Source organism: Phyllostomus discolor, chromosome 11, assembly GCF_004126475.2.
Source record: "Phyllostomus discolor isolate MPI-MPIP mPhyDis1 chromosome 11, mPhyDis1.pri.v3, whole genome shotgun sequence".
Lineage (NCBI taxonomy): Eukaryota > Metazoa > Chordata > Mammalia > Chiroptera > Phyllostomidae > Phyllostomus > Phyllostomus discolor.
This window is the reverse complement of record NC_040913.2, coordinates 23,528,353-23,536,868: the sequence shown is the minus strand read 5'-3', so window position 1 is coordinate 23,536,868 and position 8,516 is coordinate 23,528,353. Positions and strand designations below refer to the sequence as shown.

At 41.9% G+C, this 8,516-nt stretch overlaps 1 pseudogene; it reads right to left on the bottom strand.

The window, feature by feature from the left end:
- Positions 1-469: 469 nt before the first annotated feature.
- On the bottom strand, positions 470-6,863 carry LOC114508438 (annotated as a pseudogene).
- Between the last annotated feature and the right edge of the window lie 1,653 nt (positions 6,864-8,516).

The window sequence follows — 8,516 nt, the reverse complement described above, 5'->3', positions numbered from 1 at the left end:
TGAGAATTAGGTGGGCGAAACGTCGTGAGAGCAGCTGCCAAACCCTGGGCTTTGCTGGGCGGAGGGGTCAGTTTTGCAGGAGCCTGTGGGACCCGCTCCCCCTTTCCCCCTTTTCTTCGGGCGGTGAATCGTTACCACGCGATTCCACAGCCTCTCCCAGACCTGTAGCACCGATGTACACATTCTGTATACGTTTGTAGTTGAGATGGGAAAATTCCCACTATTTTAATTATCCATTGTTATTATTCTCGTCTCAGCTTAAAAAGATTTTTAAAAATTTTTGTTCATTATAAAAAACATGAAAACATAGACATCTCAAGAAAAATTAAAAAGGAAAATCTTCATTGCTCAAAGACAGCTTTCACGATCTGGTAGACTTCCATGGTTTTTTGTTAGTTCACTCATTTAAGTTGAGCTGCGGATGTTCTGCGGATGCGAACATGCTGTCTACACAATTTCAATTTGCTCCTCAGGACCCTGCACTGTAGTAAAGGTGTGAGGGGGCCTGGATTATGAGGATCACGAAACAGCTACGACCCACCAAAACGGCCATAACATTCCTTCGGAAAATGTGGTACAGGTCACTGACGGTGGATTTGGAGAGCTGGGCTGAGACGGGCTGTGGATATAGCAGTTTCATTCAGGGACCTGGAGGGCTCTCGATTGGCACTATGTGTGGCAGCTTTTCAATTCGCAGGAAGGGGGAGGGGGAATCTGTGTTCTTCTGTGTGTCCTTCCTGATCTGGCGGAGCCGCCCCAGCGGGGAAAAGAGCATCTGTCTGCTGAACCAGCCCTGGCAGTTTCGAACCAGGGGTGCTTCAACTTCAGGGAACAGAGAACCCAACTAACAGTGATTAAACACATAGGCATTTATTTTTTAATTTTTATTAAGGATTTTATTTAGTTTTAGAGAGAGGGGAAGGGAGAAAGAAAGGGAGAGAAAGAAACAGCAATGTGTGGTTGCCTCTCACATACCTTGCACTGGAGACCTGGCCTGCAACCCAGTCATGCACCCTGACTGGGAATCAAACTGGTGGCCCCTTGGTTCCCAGGGCTGTGCTCAGTCCACTGAACTACACCAGCCAGGGCCAAGTAGGCCTTTCATTTTCTCACATGATAAGGCCTCTGGAGGCTGCTACTAGTTTTAAATGAATGCATGGATGATATTAGGGCTGCACTATGTGATCCTTCATGCCTACATTTTTTAAAATGATCACCCAGGAAGTTTATTGACTTCACAGAAAGAGAAGTGGGGGGGGGGAGAGAGAGAGAGAGATCATCAAAGGGCTGCCTTCTGCATGTGTCCAACCAAAGATGGAACCTGCAACCTAAGTATGTGTCCTGACCAGGGATCGAACCCCCAACCTTTTGGTGTATAGGATAATGCTCCAAGCAACTGAGCCATTCAGCCAGGGCCCTTCATGGCTGTACTTTATCATCCCAAGACAGCTGCTGCTCTGCAGACACCATGACTGTTTCTGAGGCAAGAAGATGGGAAAGAACACACCAGCCAAAAGTGCTTCCTTTTATCAGGATATCAAAAGCTATCTCCAAATCTCCATGTCTACTTATTTCTCACTGGCCAAAACTAAGTCAAATAGCTAACCAAGCTGCCAGAGAGGCTGAGAAGACAAGTTTGTAGTTGACCACAGTGCTGTATCACATGAAATTTGGATTCTGTTGGTGGGAGACAGGTGTCATGCATGTAGACAGCTCCCTTCGTTTGTCGTGGGGGACAGAGGTTACCTGCTTCAAGTTTCTTATTTGCAAGCTATGTGTAGAATATGTCTTCCCTTTGCTTGCTGCCCCCAGGGGTGGATGCTGTGGAAGACGATGAGAATGGGAGTCCAGATTTGCTGAGGACCACAACAGCACCGAGCAAAGAGAGAGGCCAGTAGGGGAATGGAAGCTTTCCTGGCAGCCAAGGGTCACCCATGTGACTGAATCTCAAAGAGACCATCGCTGCCTAGGGAAATGGCCACCTCATATCCTCCTTGAGCCTATAAGGGGCTTTTGTGAAAAAGTCCATTTGTAGGCTTGACCATTCAGGTCCATCTTGTCTCATCATGTGTAGTCGTATGAGCAGAAAATGGATATTTTCCTCTCCCTGCATTTTATCCCAATATCAGAGCTAAGGTCTGGGGAAAAGAGAGGGCGTGAAAGAAAGCTGAGTATACTCTTCACCTTTAGATTATGGAAATCAGAGAATAGTCTCCAACTGGGTGGGGAAGTAAGCTCTGGATTACATGGGATTAAATGAAGTGGACTGAATCTTACAAACCTAGATGAAGCTGGATGGACTAATGTGTGTGCCTGGAAAACTATGGAATCAGACTGAGAGAGTATAAGGGAACTGCTACTCAGCAGGAGAGGAGGATTTGACAATTCACAGTAATAGAAGCAGTTATGGGTTGAATTGTGTCTCTCCCAAAAGCTGTGTTGAAGTCTTAACCCCCAGGACCTGTGAATGTGAACTTATCTAGAAATGGGGTCTTTCAGATGTAAACATATAAAAATCAAGTCATACTGAATTAAGATGGGCTCCAATGCAATATGATTAGGGTCCTTATGAGAAAAAGGAAAACTGGACCCAGAGTTATGGTGTGTTGAGAGAATGCCTCGTGAGGACAGTGACAAGGGATTGGAATAATTCAGCTGGAAAGAAAGGGAAGCCAAGGACTGATAACTACCTTCACAAGCCAATAAGAGGCGAGGAAGTTTTCTCTCCAGAGGGAGCATAGCCCAGTCTATACCTTGATTTTGTATATCGGGAACAGCGAGAGAACAAATTGTTGTTTTAAGCCACCCGCTTTGTGGTACTTTGTGATGGCAGCCCTAGGAAACTAATATAGCAGCCAAGAGAATAGGAGAACAATTGTTTTATGTGGATGCCCCTAATGACGTGAGGCCGTTCATTAAACCCGGATCTAATAATACCATCTTTGATATAGATCGATATCCTCCTCACCATACTATTTTCAATGACAACTTCATGTCAGCTTTCTTGCCTGGGCTAAATAGAAAACATTCTTTAATTGCCTTGATTTTTTTCCTGAAAGCAGAAACTTGTCAGGCTCTTCTTGCCTAGAGAATGCATAGTGTTTTTGCTTTGGTTGTTAAGCATTTTTTGTTAGGTGCACAGAACTTATTAGAGAGAAGGCATTGCTTGTTAACCTCTCTTAACGTTATCTGAGAGAAGATATAACTCTGGCTCTTCTGAATCTCTTTCTGTTTCTTTTTCTGTATTTCCTTTTGCAAAGAGGACAGATTTATTTTCACAGGCGTGAAACCCTCGTGTCCTTTTCTCCTATTGAAAAACTGCACACGAGGGAAAATGAAAGAGAAGCTGTGATCATTCTGTCTGGCCATGGTGGTCTTATTCTGACTCTTGGCTACCATGGCAACAAGATTTGGACTTTATCCATTCTCTTATCTGACCTAACTAGTAATATATGTATTTGCCTGGTTGGATGAGTAAGCAGAGGAAGGTGAGAAGCTAACATTTATGGAGGATTTAGGGTGTTCGCAGAGTATCCAAGCTATTTTATTTGAAGTTTCCTGGCTAAGCTCTCTCAGTATCTTGCAACTTGTCTTCTGCGTCTTACACAGCTTTAAAATTTTTCTTCAGCATTTAAAATTATTTTAACACAATGGAAGTTGGCAGTATTAAGTTTACTATGATTTCCTCATATCTTTTTTACTTTAGAGGACACTAAATTGAATTTTACCAAATCATACTTTGAGTTCTCCAATAAATGTTAATTTTTTAAACGAAAAAAAATGGATTCTTATATGATTTTCAACCAAATGTTTGGTTGAAGGTTTTTAAAAAGTTTTTGATGTTTGATTTGTTTAATAGTAGAATGCCCATGTGATTATGGCACAGTAATTATATTGGGGTATTTCTTCATGTTCTAAAGTTTGTGCCATGGAATGTATATGTGTCATGTGAGCACGTTTGAGATATCTGTTACTGTAAACATGTTTTTCCTTGGTAAGTGTAAATACTACTTGTTAAATCTCCTAATTCCTATAAAATTCAAGTTAATATTTAACACATGAAACAAAATAAGAAATAAAGACACCCTTAATGCTCAAGTTCACCATTCAAAAGTACTTTAAGTCTCCTGAACTTAATTTGAACCTTCATATGTATTTAGGGGCCATTAAGGAATCTGGAAGGGGAGTGACGGAAACATCATTTGAAGTTTGCCCCCAAAATAACTTTACCCCTTTGAATGCATATTTTAGGGCAGCATTAGAGAGCAGTAAACCCGAGAGAGAATGAGGGGCGAGGACTATTTCTGGAGCCCTCCCCCCACCCTGTTTCTGCGTGGTGTAATCTGAAGTGCACAGGCACCTTGGGAACCCGATGCGTGGGGAGGCTGGGCACCGAGGAAGAACTATGGGAGAAGGAAAACGGGAACTTTCTAACTCCCTGGCTTTTCCCTTCTCTCCTTTCCTTCTCTTGGTTCCTGACTCTGCCACCCAAGTCGTGAACATGGGAATGACTTTCATGATGCAGACAGGCACTGCGTGATGACGTTTCAGCTGATCATAGACCGCATACACAATGGTGGTCCCATGGATTACAATGGAGCTGAAAACTTTCTGCTGCCCAGTGACGGGTAGCCACCGTAACACTGTGTCTCAATGCATTGCTCGCGTGTTTGGGGTGATGCTCCCGTCAACAAACTGCACCGCCAGTAGTACTGCGCGAAAAGTATATTACAGTGAACTGCAGGGTGAAATCACAGAGTGAAAAAAAATTAAGTTTTATTTGAAAGGTCCTAATTCTCCTTAACCAAAATGCATGGAGGCTAAATTAAAACACTGAATTTTAGTAAAAATAAATATATATAGCACATACAATTATGCACAATACATAATATTTGATAATGATAATAAATGATTGTTACTGGTTTATGTATTTACTATACTACATAGTTTATCACTATTTTAGAGTGCACTCTTTCTAATTATTAAAAAGAAAGTTTGCCATATAACAGTATGCTGTGTGATCCTAGCAGCAGCCTCACACATCTAGTATTTACTGTATCTCTTGATGGTATCATTTTCTCTTGTGCTTAATTTAATCTCGTGTTGTTTTGTACAGTAACGTGATGCACAGGCTTGTAGTGTAGGAGCAACATGCTGTACCATGTAGCCTAGGTGTGCAGGAGGCTTTTTGATCCAGGTTTGTGGAAGGGTGCCCTGTGATGTTCGCACAGCAAGGTCGCCTGATAGCCCACTTCTCAGAACGCATCCCTGTTGTTAGCTGGAGCACGACTGTGCTTCCTTCCCCTCCCTCCCACTCTTATTAATATCCAAGTCTGATGTTACCTCCTGCACGTAGAAATTTGATCCTTCCTTTCGATTCCTTGAAATTGTTCACAAGGACAATTCCAATAGGCCCAGCCTTGTTTCCATTCCAAATTTGATGCCGATATTGAAGAAATCTCCCTAAACCACATATATGATCCTATTACCTGCTCAAAAACTTTGGAGGGTTCTCAATACCTTTAGGGTAAATCTTAATTTCTAGAGCTGGTCCTTATCTTCTGACCAAGCTGCACCTTTCACTTTGGGCTTCTTAAAAACCTTCCCTTGTGTCCAGGGTCATTGTGTCTGGAGTGGTCATTGGTGAAACTCTAGGGGTGCCCTTCATAAGAAGTCTGTGTGACCAATATTCCCTCTGCCTGAAATGCTTCTTTCCTGCCCTATCTTTTTTTTTAAGACATTGTCTTCCTGTTTATTTTATCCTGTGCAAAATATTTTTTAAAGTTCAGTGATCTCATTAATAGATACACTAAGTGGGAGTTTCTCACATAAAACTTCTTAGTAGGGGCCTTCTGATAAGTAGCACTGCATGGTGTGCGTTCTCCAAGGTCATAACTTCCTTCTTCTTTCTCATGCGCAGGACACACCACCAGCAGGATAGGGAAAACTGCACAGAGAAAGCTGATCACTTCGTCAGAAAAGGCAGCTGCCAGGACTTCTGTTCTTTTAAACAGATTGGGCGTTTCTCAGTATACACATTTGTATTCTCTTGAGCTGGGTCCATTTTTCTTTCTCTTTTTTAAAAATTCACTTGAGGACGTGTTTTATTGAGTTTTTTTAGAGAGATGGGAAGGGAGAGAGAGAGAGAAACATTGAGGTGAGAAAGAAACATTGGTTGGTTACCTCCCTTACACACCCTGGCCAGGGATCGAACCTGTTACTTGGGTATGCACCCTGACGGGGGATCAAACCTGCAACCTTTCAGTGTGTGGGATGACACTCCAACCAACTGAGCCACCTGGGCAGGGCTGGGTCCATTTTTCTTTCTGAGTCAGAAAGGTGAACTTTCTCTTTCATCAGTTTCTTCAGGTGACTTCATTCGAGCAGGTATTTTGTTCTGCATCTTCAGCATTGTGGCTTCCACTTTGGGAGCAGCACTAGTGAGCGGCATCCTTAGAAGTGGTTGAGATGTTGTCAGCTCGGGACTCTGCATGTCCTCATCAGGCCCGAGCCTGAGGCAGAAGCATAGTCATCACTATTGATAGGATACGCCCTGAAGTGTCTTCAATGGAGCTGCTGTCAGGTATGTCCTTTTTTTTTTTTTTTTTTAATATTCTCACATTGATTTTGAGAGAGAGAGAAGGAGGGAAGGAGAGAGAGAGAGGGAGAGAGAGAGAGGGGGAGAGAGAGAGAGATATCATTTGCCTCCCATATGCACCCCAACTGGGCACTGAATCTGCAGCCAAGGTGTGTGCCTGACTGGAAATCAAACCTGCAACCTTCTGGTGTACAGGATGATCCTCCAACCAACTGGGCCACCTGGCCAGGGTGAGGTACATGTCTTTATCAGATGTGAGCTTCATCATCTGCTAGACTTCCCTCTAAGTTGGAAGAGACCAAGACACCATCTTTTTTGAGTTCCTCTAAGTACTTTCCTTCCCTGAAAACAGAGCCCTTCTTTCTCTTGTCCTCTTTGTACCTATTTCTTTCATATACCTACTCTGCAATTCTTCAATATCAAGTATTTTTAAAAACATTTTATTCATTAATTTTTAGAGAGAGGGGAAGGGAGGGAAAAAGAGGGGGAGAGAAACATCAATGTGAGAGAGAAGCATTAATGGGTTGTCTCTTGTAAGTGCCCTGACCAGGGACTGAACCAGCAACCCAGGCGTGTGCCCTGACCAGAAATCAAATTGGTGACCTTTTGTTTGTGGGATAATGACCAATCGACTGAGCCACACCAGTCAGGGCTCGAATATTTTTTTACATGCTTTTCTTCTCTGCTCCCCAGGAAAGAGTAAGCCTCTGGAAAACAGAGGCTGTTGTATTTGTTTTTATATCCTCAGCACTTTGCCCAGCACACAGAGATGCTTAATGTTTTAAATAAAAATATGAGTAAATGAATGAATGCAATGCAATGAACTTTGGGTTGGCATGGGGAGCTCTTGGGTTATCTTGGTAAGAGTTTTCTAAGTGCATTTGGAGTGTGTTTCCTTCTACACCAGCTTTGGTCCTATCCTAACACTACCTGTCCCTCCTGACTGTTTTCCAGTTGCTTTACCCATAGCTTCTGTCTTTAGCAGAATTTGGCTTTATCCTGGAACAAGTATTATCCACCATTGTATACTATCAGCTTGCTTCTATCATATTTCTCTTCCTTTGTGGGGATGACCAAGGGTTTACTGTGGCTGCAGTGCAATTGGCAGCTGTCAGAATCAAAACTCATTAATAAAAAAAACAATAATGCTTCAAAGTACATTACATTACTCCTTCAAAGTCTTTTGTGAACATTATCTTATTAATCATCACAATAGCTCAGGGGAAGATAAACATTGTTGGTTATCTTACCTCGATCATATTTTGAAAGAACTTTTTTCCTTGTTATTGTTTGATTATGCTATGAAATCTGGATAGCAATTTTCATATTGGCTATTTGGATATAATTTGATATGCTGATGTAAAAATTTCCTGGGATTGGTAAGGTGGTTTTTATTTTTATTTTAGATGTCTCACCCAGACTCTTGTAGAATTCTTTCCAGAGAGCTGAGCAAAGAATAACAAGCAAAAGACCCAGATACTTCTGCATAAGGATTCAAATTTTCTGAATAGCTTGAGGCTCATTAAACCATATATTTGTGATCCAGAAGTCAAGAGATATGCATAGTAGGTGCTCAAGTAACTGTTGAATGACTGAATGATATACTAATTTATAAAATGGGAGTTTAACTGAGGGGATTTGTAGGAAATTAGTATCCTAATCAGGAATTCCATTAGAAACTGGTGTCAAATAGGTAAACAACAAATCTTTTAGGAAAGGAATTTTACTTAGAAAACTGGCTTAAAAAATTTACTTAGTTCTGTCCCCACCTCACCTCTAGTAGTCAATCTTTACTTTTCACATATTTCTTAGTGTCTTTGTTCACAAGTTTAGTTTCCCTTCTGTAGCAGGGACTGTATCTCCCTATGGGCTTGAAATATAATGGCGGCCCAATAAATGACTATGGAATTGAAAAAAA